This window comes from Anguilla rostrata, chromosome 5, assembly GCF_018555375.3.
Source record: "Anguilla rostrata isolate EN2019 chromosome 5, ASM1855537v3, whole genome shotgun sequence".
Lineage (NCBI taxonomy): Eukaryota > Metazoa > Chordata > Actinopteri > Anguilliformes > Anguillidae > Anguilla > Anguilla rostrata.
In genome coordinates, this window is record NC_057937.1 from 51236243 (window position 1) to 51252054 (window position 15812).

Consider the following 15812-nt stretch of genomic DNA (forward strand, 5'->3'; position numbering starts at 1 on the left):
TTCTCCTGCAGACTGGGGTCCTTTCTGCCTCACGGACAGGACATCTGGCTACCCAAACACACAGACACTCACACACACGCACACACTCATGCAGGCAAACACACAGACACACATGCTCACTCATACATACCCAAACACACACACACATGCACACTCATACACACACACACACACAGACACACATGCACGCACACACGCTACCCAAACACACAGACACACATGCGTGCACACACGCACACACTTGCGCACACGCACTCACACACACGCACACACTCATGCACGCACAGACACTCTCACACACACACACACACACACATGCTCACTCATACATACACACACACACAGACACACATGCACGCACACGCGCTCACACACACACGCACACACGCACACACACATTCACACACTCACACACACACACACACACATGCTCACACACACACACACACACACACACACACAGAACAAGCACCACACCGAGAGAGGGATTCACATATAATGTGTGATATATTCATTGTCTAACACGCATTCATAAAATAGATTTTTCCTGACATGACGCAGCTACAACTTGTATAGCAGAATATACCCTCACCAATTTAACAATAACTAGCTTTCATTATCTTGCCTAAGCTTACTGATTTCAACAGTTCAGCAAAAGAAAAGGATCTCAATAGTCCAGTAGCCATTGATGCTTTTGTCTGTGTGCACAGCCACAGTGCGTTAAAGAGCGCTAGGTTTGTATGGAACAGTGATGGCTCGCTGGGTCTCTGCGCGGGTTGACGGACAGAGAGGCTTATTGTGGCTGGATGGCCGCAGGAGCAGGGCCTGTTTATTCTCCGTTTTGCTTCTTTGGCCTTCGACACCGTGTTGTTGTACAGGTCTGGTTCTACTTATCAAATCCAGATCTGCTTTTCTTCTGCTTGCTGTGTGAAGGGAACTCCACCTGGCTCTGATCTACTTGCCCTCCCACCTCTCTCTCTCTCTCTCTCTCTCTCTCCCATTCTCTTTCTCACATTGGTATCGTCAAGGCATATGAATATTACAAAAAAGCATAATACCGTATCACAAAATGAATAAAACGATAAAATGAAAAAAAAAATGGAAATCAGAAGTAAAAGTACCATTGAAACCAGGTCAGGTACTGTGGTCGGAGTCTCTCCCTCTGTCTCTCTCTCTCATTCTCTCCTGACCTGTGCCCCCCCCCCCCTCCTCTGGTAGTTTGCACTGGGTGTTACCTCAGGTCACGTGACACCTGGCCATTCAGAAGCGGAGTTTCACGCAGATTGTGCAGATCTTTGGTGATTTCTGGTGATCGTTAAATAACGGCGTCTGTATTTACAGTGCGACGGGGTGCGTAGGATTCCTGACTCTGTGCCACGGGGGGATTTAAGTGCGTTTGTGCGTGCCAGGGGAGAGTAACCGCCGTGCCCTGGGGTCTGAAGCGTTTGGACACGACGGTGGGCCTTATCGGGAGCGCGTGTGAGCGGTGCCCCTGCAGGACTGCAGGAGGGAACTGCTCGCAACGGCCTGCAGCACACCGTCGGCGCACACTTCAAAGTGCCAAAGGTTTCCTAACATGTGGTTTTAAACAGTGTGGAGGAACAGCGGGGAACTTCCAAGGGTTAAATAATAGCTGCCAACAGCTCCCAGATTAAAGATACAGTTTAATTGCACTGGGGTTAACCACCTCCACTGCACACACAGGCAGACTCCCCTAAAGCCTCACAGCTAAGCAGAGAACACAAAGCGTGTGTGTGTGTGTGTGTGTGTGTGTGTGTGTGTGTGTGTGTGTGTGTGTGCGTGTGTATGTGTGTGTGTGTGTGTGTGTGTTTGTTTGTGTGTGTGTGCGCGTGTGTGTATTATGTATGTGTGCGTGCATGTGTGCGTCTGTGTGTATTTGCATGTGAGTGTGTCTTTGTCAGTGTGTGTTTTTGAGCGTGTGTGTGTGTGTGTGTGTGTGCATGTCTGTGAATGATTGTGTGGGAGTGTGTGTGCATGTGTGTACGAATGTGTGTGTTTGTGTGTGCGCTCATTCAGGCCTGTGTGTGTGAGTGCGCGTGTATGCCTGTGTGTGTGTGTGCGTGTGCTATATGTGTGTATGTGCGCGTGCGTGTGTATGTGTATGCCTGTGTGTGTGTGTGTGCTATATGTGTGTATGTGTGCGTTCGTGTGTATACGTATGTGTGTGTCTGTGTGTGTGTGTGTGTGTGTGTGCTATATGTGTGTATGTGTGCGTTCGTGTGTATACGTATGTGTGTGTCTGTCTGTGTGTGTGTGTGTGCGTGTGTTATATGTGTGTATGTGCGCGTGCATGTGTATGTGTGTGTGTGTGTGCGTGTGTTATGTGTGTATGTGTGCGTTCGTGTGTATACGTATGTGTGTGTGTGTATGTGTGTGTGTGCGTGTGTTATATGTGTGTATGTGCGCGTGCATGTGTATGTGTGTGTGTGTGTGCGTGTGTTATATGTGTGTATGTGTGCGTTCGTGTGTATACGTATGTGTGTGTGTGTATGTGTATGCCTGTGTGTGTGTGCTATATGTGTGCTATATGTGTGTATGTGCGTGTGCGTGTGTATGTGTGTGTGTGTGCTGTATGTGTGTATGTGTGCGTTCGTGTGTATACGTATGTGTGTGTCTGTATGTGTGTGCGTGCGTGTGGTGTATGTGTGTATGTGTGCGTGCGTGTGTATGTGTGTGTCTGTGTGTGAGAGACAGTAAGCAGAGCGGATGATTTATTGGCTCTTATATCAGCGCGTAATGGGCAGGCAGCGCCAGCAGAATGCGTGTCAGCCTGAGGGAGCGGTGGAGCCCGGGGGACGCGCCTTTGTTCCCGCGGACTTGACAGACATGTGTCTCTCCTAAACGAGGGCTTAATTCCTGTCATATGTGCGCAATTTCCCCGGGCCCATAAAGGCGAATTAGCAGCGCCGGCAGACAGAGGAAGCCTTCCTGGGGCAGGCCTGCGTGGCGCTAAAGGGCTAATTAATCTCCCCACTCAAACACCTTCCCCTCTGCGCACGCTGACATTTCATCAGCTTATTCCTCCTTCCACCCAGATCCGCTCCGCGCACAGCGCTGTCCCCCTCTCCTGCGCCGCTCACTCGCACCGAGTACAGTTAGCGGGACGTTAAGCAGGGTTTTAAGGTGAAATGCAAATTTTAAAATATGTACACTTCATATTAGAATGTGCAAATAATTTGTTGTATTTTTTTTTGTTGTAATTTATTTCGTAATTCAATTTATTTGGACAGCCTTGTGACATTTTCCTATATTTTCCTATATATTTCCTATATCTTGCTTGCTTTTAAATGGTAAATGGACTGCATTTATACAGCACTTTTATCCAAAGCGCTTTACAATTGATGCCTCTCATTCACCAGAGCAGTGAGGGGTTAGGCGTCTTGCTCAGGGACACTTCGACACGCCCAGGGCGGGGTCGGCAACCCTCCGACTGCCAGACAACCGCTCTTACCTCCTGAGCTATGTCGCCCCATATATTTTTAATATATTTTGAAACACTAACTTGCAGATGAACTGGATGCTAATGAATTTTTCCAAATGAATCGCTATACTCATGAAAAAAAATTCTGAAATTTTTGGAGAGGTAAAATGGAGAATAATGAGGGTTCTGTGTTCAGTGGCCACCTAACGAAGGATCTGAGACTCTTCGGCCAGAACGCTCCGTGTCCCGGTGTTGGGAGACCGTGATAGAATTTGCGGGAGAGGTTCAGTAAAAACAGAGCCGTGTTTGTGCAGGTGAGCGCGCCCTGCTCGCTGCACACGGCGGCCTTCTGCTGATGTTTGTATTCGGACAGTATCAACAATCCCTCTTCCCCCCTCAGAAGAAATGCTCGCGCCCTCGCTACAAGCCGTCCGTTCACGAGGGGTTCCAGCCACAGACAGGTAGACCACCAGCCTGCTCCGTAGTGAGCTCGTCCCGTTCCGTTCCCCTCTGTGGTCATGTACCCGCTCGGCTCGGGTAAACGCCCAGGGGGGTCCGGCTCTCAGTGACTGCTACTGTTAGCGGGTCTCAGAAGTGACCGTACTGTTCCACCTTAACCAGGGGGTCAGGCTCTCAGTGACTGCTACTGTTAGCGGGTCTCAGAAGTGACCATACTGTTCCACCTTAACCAGGCGGTCAGGCTCTCAGTGACTGCTACTGTTAGCGGGTCTCAGAAGTGACCGTACTGTTCCACCTTAACCAGGGGTCAGGCTCTCAGTGACTGCTACTGTTAGCGGGTCTCAGAATATTCGTTCAGTTAAAAACAGGCGGGTCAGGCCTCTCGTGCACGGCCTACTGTATGTTGTTCGGAAGTATCACTTCCCTTTCCCAGAGAAGTCCAGCCTCAGTAAGCGCTCGTGTTAGCCGGCTCGAAGTGACCTCCTGTCCACCTTAACCAGAGGGTCGTCTCAGTGACTGCTCTGTGTGGTCAGTACGGCCGTCTGTTCCACCTTAACCAGGGGGTCAGTCTCTCAGTGACTGCTACTGTTAGCGGGTCTCAGAAGTGACCTTACTGTTCCACCTTAACCAGGGGGTCAGTCTCTCAGTGACTGCTACTGTTAGCGGGTCTCAGAAGTGACCTTACTGTTCCACCTTAACCAGGGGGTCAGTCTCTCAGTGACTGCTACTGTTAGCGGGTCTCAGGAGTGACCGTACTGTTCCACCTTAACCAGGCGGTCAGGCTCTCAGTGACTGCTACTGTTAGCGGGTCTCGAAGTGACCATACTGTTCCACCTTAACCAGGGGGTCAGTCTCTCAGTGACTGCTACTGTTAGCGGTCTCAGAAGTGACCTTTCTGTTCCACCTTAACCAGGGGGTCAGTCTCTCAGTGACTGCTACTGTCAGCGGGTCTCAGAAGTGACCTTTCTGTTCCACCTTAACCAGGCGGTCAGTCTCTCAGTGACTGCTACTGTTACGGTCTCAGAAGTGACCTTACTGTTCCACCTTAACCAGGCGGTCAGTCTCTCAGTGACTGCTACTGTTAGCGGGTCTCAGAAGTGACCATACTGTTCCACCTTAACCAGGGGGTCAGTCTCTCAGTGACTGCTACTGTTAGCGGGTCTCAGAAGTGACCTTTCTGTTCCACCTTAACCAGGGGGTCAGTCTCTCAGTGACTGCTACTGTTAGTGGGTCTCAGAAGTGACCTTTCTGTTCCACCTTAACCTTTTGGTTTTAAGGGTCTCTCAGAATGCCTCTTTAACAGGGCTCTCTCTCTCTCTCTCGATTGAGCCGTTCCTGAGTGAATGACCTCCACACTGTGACCAGTCCTCTCCGCTGAGGAGAGAGAGCTGTTGGTGCTGGGCTGCCCCCACCCTCCTGCCCGTCCTCATAAATGAATTTTTCTTATTGTTCACAGCCATTTATTACATGATTATGTGTCTCTGAGCCGAACGGTAAACCCACTCCGGTGCGCCATTATTAGTCTCTCAGTCGCACCGTCTGACCTGTAATTAAACTCAGTATTTTTGTTTGGTGCGCTTCTGTGCGAGGCGAGCGTGTACAGATACACACGGTGCAGCAAACAAAATGCGGAATGATTTTCATAATTAGCCTGGAATACATGTATGGGCGGTTGCTGACTGAACAAAGATTTGCAGTCATGAGCTGTCTCCTGTTAGTCGCTGTTGCTGTTGTTTTTCCTCCCCGCAAATTACATGCGAAGCGATAGACTCTTATTAATGCATTGCAAAAAAAAGCCCAGAATAGACTTTGCTAATTGGGGGGTACTTACACATTCTCTTTAACAGTCTTGGATACACAGCATCAGGAATATAATAGGAGGAAACGCACGACTGTTTTCCTCCCCGGGTATGGCGATCGCAGCAGCGAGAGAAGCATTCACAGTTAGCTCTCCCGTCTGTGTGGCGGCCTGGGCCAGTAGAACCCCGCTCAGACCCGTCCGTTCTTCCTCAGACCCAATCAGCTCCGGCTCCTGCTCAATGCGGCCGCGCGCCATATTGGGAAAGCGTTAATCCGGCGAGGAAGACGGCCCTGGCGAGGTTGAGGAAGGAAAGCCGGCGCTGACCTGACTCGTTAGCTCTTTGATTTAGTATATTGACACTTGAGTACAAATAATTCCATTTAGCGGCTTTTGCTGAGGGGGTAGTTAGGGCGGGGGGTGGGGGGCGGGGGGATCAATTTAATTAGTTATAATATGTGAGCTCTTGTCAGGATCCAGAAAGAAATGCTGACGTTAAATAAAGTCACACGCCAATTTGAACAATAAAGCTATCGGGGACCCGGTTAAAACTTAATGATGCACAAAAATGGCTTAATAGATACAACCTCAGCAACGGGCATGTTGGTTTGGAAATTAAGCTAAGTGGATGAATGGGGAACCATAATGTTGCCGGCCAGTTTAAACAAATTCATAAATTATGGATATAAACAGTGTGGGGCTATCTGGGTAGATTTGTTCGCTTGGCTTCACGGGCGTAGGCCTGGAGGGGCCGCCGCTGACGTTACCGCACCTCAGAGCTCCTCTCCGGCGTCTTAATGCTCGGCCGCCATTTCAGTCTTAGCGTTCGCCGTGGACCCAGGTTAGCGGGAGATGGGTTTATCTTTTTTTATTTGCGTTAAACACAGAGTGGATCCACTGATTCTTTATTGGGACTGATGGAAAAAGAAAACACGGTGAGAGAGTGGATCTGTTCATCCTCTGGGAGTATTAGGAAAAAAAAGCAAACGTGGTCGCAGTCCAGCTGCCAGTTTTCTCTGTCCGCTATCATACCCGGCGCTGGATGGGCAGCGCTGGCTAACGCGCGCGAGACGCTCTTCCCCGCTAGCGCGCTGTGGTAGCTCTGCGCGGCGGCGCGAGCGTAGCCCCAGAAGGCAGGGCGAGACAAAGGCGCGCCTGTTTGGAACATATGCTGAGAATGCGCGCGTCTGTTCCGCCGATGTCAGAATGCAGACGAACACGGGTCAGATCATCGATGTTAATTACGTGCAGCCGCGCACGCCTGCAATCAGCGCCGGGGCGCCTTACCCAGGGTTCCTCCTTTCGGCACGTCGGTGGTTAAGGTGTATTAATTAGGAGGCTGTCACATGAACAGTTCGAGTGTGCGAAGTCACACCTGAGTCCTGTCATTAATTAGTTACCTGAGGGGATTCTTAAACCCACTCTGGGAGCTGGCTTTCTGCAGCAGGGATGTTCAGCCTGTGTACCAGGGCTTGTGCGAGACTTAAGAGTACTCAATCAGCAGGATTTAAAAAGGTGGAATTGTGCATTATGGAAATGATATGCTTTTCCCCTGCTGCTCTAAAGGTGAAATACTCTTCATGTGTGTTCGTTTGAAACACTGCGCAGTGTTGATGTTAGACACAAAAAAAAGAGACCACAAACTACCTGTCTGCATAGTGTGGCTCAGAGACATTCTGTATGCATATTGTATATACTGTAATTACAATGTGCCTGGCTGTGTAACTCCCAGTCTGGTTTGGTCCAGATCAGAAGCCACAGATCTGGAAAGATCAGTTTGCGCTACGCCCTCATCCAATCAGGATCCTCCGTGCTTTACTGTCATCCAATCGGGAACCCCCGTGATGTACTCTGAGGCAGCCGGGATCCCAGGAGGGGAATACGGGTGGGCGTCTGAAAGGTTCTCCAGCGTGGCGTTGACCTTGTTTTCCATCCTTCCTTCGCTGTGTTTTCCCCCGTTAACGTTGAGAAAACTGTTTGGTCTCTGCGCCGGCTTTACCTCGGGCCGGGCCTCCGTGGCTGGTGGGCGGGCACAGCGGGCGAGGGGGGGTTTGGGGGGGGGGTGTAAATAGGCTCTAGTGTGCACGGCCAGCCAACAGTCAGAAAGGGGGCCCGTGTTTTCTTAGGGCGAGGGTGGCAAAGCGAAGCATTCAGCCCACAGCGGCACCAAAAAAAGGCCCTTTTTGTTTTCGGGGGTGGGGGGGGGGGGCAGCGGAGAGTCCGAGCGTTCCCTGAGGAGTCCCATGAATGGGCTGTTTTGTCCCGTGCGGTTTTTTTCCTTTTTTTTCTTTTCATAGACGCGGAATTGTTTTTTTCCCTTCTTCTTCATAATTATTCTTGCCCGTCACTGGGTGTGCACATGACATGGGAGCGTGTTTTAAAAGTCTTAACACACTCATGTGCCTGCAGTGGAGTCTCCCTCCTAACAGTCTCGCCTCTGTTGTTTTTCGCGAGCCCCGGCAGCTGGGAGGCGATTGCGAAGACAACGGCTCAGTCTGTCGGCCGCCGACAGGAAGAAGGGGTGATGCACCCCACCTCGTCCAGCCCGGCCACGGACAATGCCGTGATTGGATTTCGGGGTGGTCTGATTTCAGCCAGCCAGTCCTGCCATTGGACACTGAGATGCTTCTTAAAATGAAGTTCCTGGAGGCTCCAAAATCAGTTACCATACATTGTTTGGACATTGTTGTAGTTTTTGTGTGTGTGTACGTGCACATCTAGACTACAGAAAACATTTGGTCAGCTGTTTTGCCTTACGCATTCTTTTAAAACAAACAGATGTCCTGCAGCCATGTTGATTCAGTACGCTTTTCGAAACAGGGAGGTAAACATTTAAAGGAAATGTTTATACTCTCTGTTAGATGTTCAGTGAATTAGTACGGTACAAAATACTTTTGGATAAAATATGGTAAAACCTAAAAGGAAATATCCCTGGGAAGGTCAGGTTGGATTCATATTTTTAAAAATGCTTGCATGTTTCGCTTAATTTATTGCACCTAAGTATGATGTTCTTAAAGACTTCAATCATTGGTTTATTTCTTATTTGTTTGTTTTTTTGTTTTCCAGACTTTGGGTCTCTCAAGATCACATCATTCATATCTTGTTGCTCTTTGAACATAAGCTAGTTATAGTTTTGCCTGAATTTTGCTATTGCAGTTTTTTTAACATTTTAAATTGTAACGTGCTGTACCCTTTGAAATACATGATGGTGACAGTGCTGTAGTTTTAAAAAAAAATTGTTTTTCCTGGGATAGTCCTCTCTAGATGAATAGCATTACCCAACACAAATGCAGTTTTTTTCCTTTGCTCGTGAATAACTTTACCTTATCTAACCTTCTTCGAAGTTAAGCTAAGTTTATTGTTAGGATAGTTGCCACAGGCTCACTAATTGGCTGGCCACTGGTTGTCTAAATAAATCAATAACTATAGTCATTTTATCTGGTTGTGAAACTGAATTGACCCACTCTTACCGTTCTCTATTCTGATCATAATAGCCACCAGCAACCAATATCTACCTAAAGAAGTGCATTTTATTTCGCTTTTATATTTATCACCCTTTAAAGTGTGAAGGTAGAGACACTGTCAGATCCACCCACCACTGGGGATACATATTTATCCTGGCATAATACACTTGGTAATGTAGATATTTTAATAATCTACCTGAAGCAGCAATGGCTTTATCAAACACAAGCTTAAACCACATACTGTACCTTTGATTATCATTAATTAATCATTTTAAACATTGTGAAAATAATTTATGAAATTATATTCAGTAATTATTTAACTATTAATACTTATTTATACACTGGTATGTAGCATTATAACGCTGCCATCGAGCGGTTTTTGAATGAGCGGTACTGCTGAGGATCTGTTAGCCACACGGTATCTTTGCTTTGGCCTTTAAGTTGTGCTGCTGGGGAGGGAGGCTGTGCTGATCGCTCTCAGGCATTGCAGCTCTGTCGCTTGGGTAGGGGCGAAGGACAGCAATGCGGCGTCTTCCTCATCCTCATCCTCCCCGTTGAAATACCCCAACGCCGTGGCAACATGTGAGAGGCGAGGCGAGGCTCAGGATTCCTCCTCCTCTGGCTCCAGCCCCAGTTTGAGGTCAGCCGCAGATGCGGGCCAGTGAGGAAAGCGCTCACAGAAAGCGCTCACAGACAGGCCCAGCATGCACAGGGCTTCTGCCCGCCGGCCTTCACGGGTCCTCGCTCCGCGGTCTGAAGGCGTCCTCCTCACGCCCGTCTCCGTCCCGTATCTGAGATGTGTAACCGCGGTGACCAGGCTGCCGGCCGCAGGCTCACGCTGTTTTTGGGGGCAGTTTATATCTCGGCTCTTCGTTACTCATGCTGTTTGATAGGGCCCTTACGGATTTAGCAAGTTTACTGCAAATCTTTTTCATTTTATTGCCAAGTTCTGGAGGAATATGTTTTCCTTTCCCACCCCCTTCTTTTCTCCCTCCATTCCTCCTTCTTTCTTACTCCTCCAACCTCCCTCTCTCCCTCTTTCTTTTCTCTTTTCTCTCTTCTCTTCTTCCCTCCCTCCTTCCCGCTCCCTTTCTGTCCCTATCTCTCTCCCTCCCTCCTTCCCACTCCCTCCCTTTCTCTCTCTCTCTCTCTCTCCCCCACCGGGCTTGTCTTGTAACTCCAGCCCATGTAACATTAGGGAGGTGGTAACTGGTGATATACAAGGCTGAGCGGTCCGCATACTGCGAGCGCATTACGGAGGGAAGGAAAAGGAGGGGGAGTGTGGGGGGGGGAAAGACGGGGGATAACATAATGAAACTTGAGCATAATTGGAGCGTTCAAATAAAAAGCTCAGAGAGAGAGAGAGAGAGAGGACCCTAAGGCTTATCTTTGATATTTCATAGTCAATACAAACCTAATTGTTTAAAATATTTACAGACTTAAATGAGGTTTCTCGGTCTGTGCGCCGGTGCAGGAGTTAGCTTTCGGCGCGCACTCCTCTGTGGAGTGTGCATTGATCACTCTCTCTGCTGGCCCGCGGAGAGAAGCGGGCGGCTCGCCCTGCCTTGTGCTCACAGCCGTTTACCCAGCAGCCCTCCGCTTGCGCGTTTAAATCGCTTTTATTTAGTCATTCCGACGGGGGTATTTCTAGGGGGTACGTCTCAATCCGCCTGTTTTTTTTTTTTTCCCCTTCCTCTGGACGTTCTGCATTACGTGCATAAATACCGCGGCTGAGGCTAAGTTTCCAAACATAAATAAGTCATTATTAAATCCTTTTAGAAACACAAGCTCTCGCGCTGTTGTGAAACAGTGTTTCGTATGACTGTGCATCGGTGGTCTGCGCTGGTGATTTCTAAACTGTTTCTTCGCAAGGCAGGGGCTCTGAAGAAGGGGGGGGGGCAGGGAATGGAAGGGGGGGTGGGGGCTGGAGGAGAATCCTCCTTCCTAACAGGCTGAGATTTAATATAGACATATTGGAGTGGCTGTTCTCCAAGCGGGCTTGTTTTACTCTGTAAGGAATTAGTGTAACAAGAAGTCATCTATTGGTCGCTCACCCAGACAGCGGCGGGCGGCGACCTTGCTCTCCGCGTCTGGCTCCTCCGGCCCACGCCCCGCGCCGCAGAAATAGTGCGGCGGCTTGTTTGGTACCCCGTCGGTTCTCAGCGAAGGCCAGGCCGGCGCTCCCTGTTTTCTCAGCGTAAACAAGCCGGCCGTGTTGGGGTGGGGGGGGGGGGCCCCTGCGCAAACACCTCCCTAACAAAGTGCAGATTGTGTTCCTGCGGCCTGTAGATGTTAATCTCTTACCTGTCAGACCAAACAGGCCTTTCCTGAGGCTGAACGGCTCAGGAGGTGCAGGGGTGGAGGTTTTGGGAAAGGGAGGGGCGGGGAGGGTGGGGGGGGGTGCGGGGTGGGATTGGACAAAGCCACGAACGGTCAGACAAAGACCCTTTGTGAGTGACCTGTAAATCTGTGGCCTCCTGTCTCCCCCTCCATCACAGAAAAGAAGAGGAGAAGGAGAGGGATTTCGGGCAGAGGTAGGGCGACGGGGGCCCTGTCCCGGGTTAGAGGGGACGGAGGTCCGGCCTGGGGGGTCATCCGGGACTGGCCCAGCGGAGCAGGGTCAGGGGGGCGGGGGGGTATTCCCTGGCTTTGATAACCAGCCTATGGCAGCCCTGCGTGCCGTGTCACAGCTCGGAAAGCTCTTTCCCGCACGCGTGCAGAAGCGTGGCAGACTCCACAATGACTCGTGATGTGGGAGTAATGTGTGAGCTGGGATCTCTGGGATTGTTTTATGAATTAACCTCGCCGGAACAAAGGAACGCACAGACGGCGGAGCCCGGCAGCGATTTCATTCAACAATCACCCCCCCTGCCCCCCCATCCCTCCCAGCCCCCAGCTCCCACCCCCCCCCCGCGCTCGGTTTATTCCCAGAAAGCTCACTCTTCAGACGCTATGAACAGTGTAACGGGAGCCTAGCTGACACCCTCATTTGATTTCAGTGCTTTTAGCCGTACGTACGAATTGAGGCTGCTGGCAATTCACAGATTGCTCTGCCCCCACTCCCCCCCCCCCCCCATTCCTCCCCCCCCCCCAGAGGTGGTTTGTCTCAGGCGACCGTTTGATTTGAGAGTCGGTGGAGTGCAACGGGGAACAAAGTGTGAACTATCACCACTGGCGGTAATAGCGGCTGCCGTCGCTGCCGGGCTAAGATGAGATTTCCCCCCCGGTCTCTCGGAGAGCAGTGGAAAGCGGGGAGGCTGGACCGCTGCTCCTAACGCCAGATCGCGGCTGATTTGGGACGCGCTTGGCACCGGGGGGGGGGGGGGGGCGATGCGGTGGAAATGCCCCGCTCAGCAGGGCGAACCCCGATCAGCCTCCTCCCCATCTTATCCACATCTCCCACCTGCAGGAGGTCCTCTTAAATACACACGAGTAAACATAAATTGAAGAGGTTTCACGTAGAAATAAAAACATTCAGGTAGCACTTTAGTGGTGTGTGCTGTGGCGATGTCCATTACTGTTACAGTACCTCCTTCAGCATTTCACTACTTAAAAAGGAGTTTTTTTTAAAAAGGGAGAGGCTCTATTTTTCTTCTTCTGCTTGTGCTCCTCCTTCCCTCTATTGTGTTATCTCGTCAACACCGAAGGTATGTGGACGTGTTTGGACAGCTTCCCCCGCTCTCCTTTTAAAAGCGAAAGTGGGTGAAATTGTGAAGTGACGTTTCCAGGAGATAAAACTCCGTCTGGAGGCGGGTTGCCACGGGGACCGTCCCCTGGGCCCGGCGTGGAAGCGCTTAAAGGACAGCGAGGGGCATGGCCGCTGACAGGGGCCCCGTCGGGCGCGGCGACGACCTGCTCGTCTCAATTTCCCTCGCCACGGCTACGGCTGTCGCCCGCGTTCCTGACGGGGGGGCGGAGCGCGGAGGGCCGCGGGCGGCGGTGTGGGGCGCGCCGCCGGGCCGGGCGCCCGTCTCATCTGGGACCGTCCCGCGCGTTTGATTGGTCTGCGCCGCTGACCCCGGGATTAGCAGGTCCTTAACTGCATTATTGGACCCCGGTGCTGACATCTGCGTTTCCCATAGTGATATCGATGATGCTCCAGCCTTACGTGTGCACTGCCATTTCCAACTCTTTTTCCTTTCTTGGTTGAGATCGTTTAGAGCGCAGTGACTCACACTAACACACGCACCCACACATACACTATACACACACCAACACATACCACACCTACACATACCACATCACATATAACACACGCACCCACCCACACATATACACACTAACACACATTTACACATGCACCCACACATACACACACTAACACACACACACGCCCACACATACACACATTAACACATGCACCCACCCACACATATACACACTAACACACGCACCCACACATACACTCACACAAGACCTTAATTTAGCAAATGATAGAATGTACTAGAACAAAGGTGCTGAGCTTGAGTGCACACCTGGCTAACAACATCCTCTTGCAAACAGACTCACACAAACACACACACACAGACGCACTCACACACACACACATACAGATACACACAGCCATATAGCGCTACAGAGATAATAAGCCAAGCAGTGGCATCACAATATGGCGGTCTGTTTACAAGGAGCAGGAAGGGGAGAGAAGACGAGTGGAGGAGAGGGGAGGGAGGAGAGGAAGGGAAGAGGGGAAGGGGAAGGTGGCCTCACATCTGCTCTGCTTCACTCTTTCAGACCCCTGAAGTTCATCCTGCCTGTTAAAATGATCTGGGCTTCCGGCCGACTGGCACATTAACCTGAGATTAACCCTTTCAGAGACGGGCAAAAGCTCGGAGAGTCGTTCCTGAGAGAGAGGGAGGGAGAGGGAGAGGGAAGGGAGAGGGAGAGAGGGAATGAGAGAGGGAGGAAGAGGGAGAGAGAAAGAGGGAATGAGAGAGGGAGGAAGAGGGAGAGAGAGAGGGAATGGGAGAGAAAGAGATGCCTTTTTGTCTGGAAGCTGATCCTTATTTAATCTAAATAGGTGTGAGATTGGGCCAGATAAGGCCAGCCGCCACGTCCCATGTTGAGTTTGACGGCGGCCGATGGAAAACTACAGGGATAATGTGAGGTCACAAACGCGCTCGCTCCATCAGTTCACTGAGGGTCGGGAAGGCGTCGGCTGAATCCGCTGCTGTTCTGCAGATTGGGCTCCCTTTCGCTGAGCCTGGTGGCGTGGTATTAAGTGTAACATGGTGCAACCATGTATGGAAATGTCAGGGATTGTTATCCAAAAGAATCTTGTGCCTGATCTGTTTCCTTTCCAGTGAAAGTGCATCAGTTGATGTGGAATTAATCATCTGTGCAGTTTGCTATATGCATTGTTTAGCATCTACATCTCTCTTTATCTTTTTCTATAAATTGATAATTCATTTTTTTTTAAATTTGATCACAGTGTGATAATTGAGTAACATCGAAGCAATATGAATACAGCATGTTTATTTATATCAAATGTGCATGAAATACCAGCCTGCCAGCATTTCTTTTTCATGTTGTGTCTGATGATTCAATAAATTCACACTTCATTGTTTAATAATGCTCGTGTTTGCAAAGTGAGAGATTTTCTGGTTGGCGACATATAAGGCAGTAATTTGAATTGCAGCAGCCGTTTTGTGCTGTCTGTACAAAGCGGTGCGTGCTGATGAATGCTTGTAAAGGTTAATCTCATAAGGTAAACCACTGGACTTTACAGGCCATTAATGAAGAGCAAAATGAGAAGTGAAATTAAAATGGTGCTGAAGTGCAGAGAAGTCTCAGTGTTTCCAGAAGGACGTGCTTGACACTGCAGCCTCTGCGAGCAGGCAGTCAGGGGCGAGGGCGTGAGCTTTGTGCTGTCCTGTGTGTGCGCGGGGATCTGACCTTGTTGAACTGTTCTAAGGCCGTGTGGGGAGGGAGAGAGGGATAGAGGGAGAGAGAGGGACAGAGAGAGAGAGAGCAGTAAGTAGAATGAAAAGTCTGAATTGTGTGCAGGTTTCTTTTATTGCCAAAAGTTTTTTTTTTTTTTTTGAGGACTAAATCAGAGAAGTAAACTGTAAGGTGTTTATTTGTGGAAGGGTGACCTTAATTAACCCTGTTTCCAGGCGGGGGCCCCTGAGGGGGGGGCGGGGGTGGCAGGTTACCCCCCACAGGGGCACACGGCTGCAGCTCTGCGTCCCATCAGGCGGGGGCAGGAAGAGGGGCGTGACGGCGAGCTGAAGCCCTGTTTGGGTTCTGCCCCTCTCCCCGGCCCAGCAGGGGTGGATGGGAAGTGTTGAGTCAGTGTGAGGGGTAGTGTGTGTGGTGCCCCGCTTCACGTGTGATCTTAAGTGCATTATCAGATACGGACGGGTGCCCTTTCCAGGGTTCACACTGCCGAAAGCAGGGCCATACTGTAAATCAGCCCTGGGAGTTTATTCTCTTTATTAATGACCCCCCCCCAAATAAAATATCCAGTCAAGGCACTGATGCCCCTCTTAAGGAAGCATATTCATGGAACGGACATCGCCTTTCTTTTATCAGAATCTGTGTGCTGATTGGAGACATTTTGGGTTAACAATGCATAATTAACGAACACATTTTACATCATTAAACTGATGGTTAGACAGTATTAACGAATGTTAGTAAATGGGTTTTA

At 50.1% G+C, this 15812-nt stretch overlaps 1 protein-coding gene across 31 annotated transcripts in view; it reads left to right on the top strand.

The window, feature by feature from the left end:
- Positions 1-15812, top strand: part of LOC135255600 (transcription factor SOX-6-like) — a 200877-nt gene that overhangs the window by 131467 nt on the left and 53598 nt on the right. The window lies entirely within an intron of this gene.